Source organism: Etheostoma spectabile, chromosome 3 (genome assembly GCF_008692095.1).
Source record: "Etheostoma spectabile isolate EspeVRDwgs_2016 chromosome 3, UIUC_Espe_1.0, whole genome shotgun sequence".
NCBI classification, from domain to species: domain Eukaryota; kingdom Metazoa; phylum Chordata; class Actinopteri; order Perciformes; family Percidae; genus Etheostoma; species Etheostoma spectabile.
In genome coordinates this window covers 30127010-30127773 of record NC_045735.1, presented here as the reverse complement: position 1 = coordinate 30127773, position 764 = coordinate 30127010, and the positions used below count along the sequence as shown (strand labels likewise).

At 36.6% G+C, this 764-nt stretch overlaps 1 pseudogene; it reads left to right on the top strand.

Annotated features, from left to right (window-relative positions):
- The window catches only part of LOC116687042 (extracellular calcium-sensing receptor-like), an 11964-nt pseudogene that overhangs the window by 4250 nt on the left and 6950 nt on the right, over positions 1-764 (top strand).

Genomic DNA, 764 nt, shown 5'->3' with positions numbered 1-764 from the left:
GAAGTTCCAAATCAACAGGAACCTCACCTGGGTGGACGGTGGCACACAAGTAAGGAACACAAAAACAATAATTTAACATCAAATGTGGTGATCTTAAAGGGTATGATATGTGAACATTGAAAACATTTCTGGTTACTGTATATTCCATACTTGCCGTAAAGAGATCCATTCCAAAGTTACAGTATTTTCATTAGCAAATTTGTACTTTTTATTTGGCACAGAGATAGTAACAAAGGAAAAAGGGAATTTGTACAAAAACTGTAACTTTGGAACCACTTGATTTGTCTAAGTCAGACTGATAAAGATTTTAGCATTCATTGAACTTTAGAATGAATTTGACCTGTACACTGTGGATTTTGTACCGTGGCGGTTACATTGACAATTCACATTTGGACATGTGAGCATTGTTTTAAGACAGAATTAAAAATGTCCCAAGACTGGATATTTGTTTGTCTCTATGTGTTAGGTTCCTGTGTCAGTGTGCATTGACTGCTGTCCTCCAGGAACTCGTGAAGTGCTGCAGAAAGGAAAACCAATGTTATGATTGTATACCGTGTCCTGAGGGAGAGATTAGCATTGCTACGGGTATTTGTTTTTTCTCTTAATACACAGTTGATGTACTATGCAAAATCAAATGTACATTACTACTAGAATACCTTTCTGATTATTATTTTTTTATTTTTACATTGCCCCAAGGAAATCTGGCCCAATGAAGAGAGAGAGACACTTGTCTCCCCAAGCCTGTAGAGTTTCTTTCCTACAAC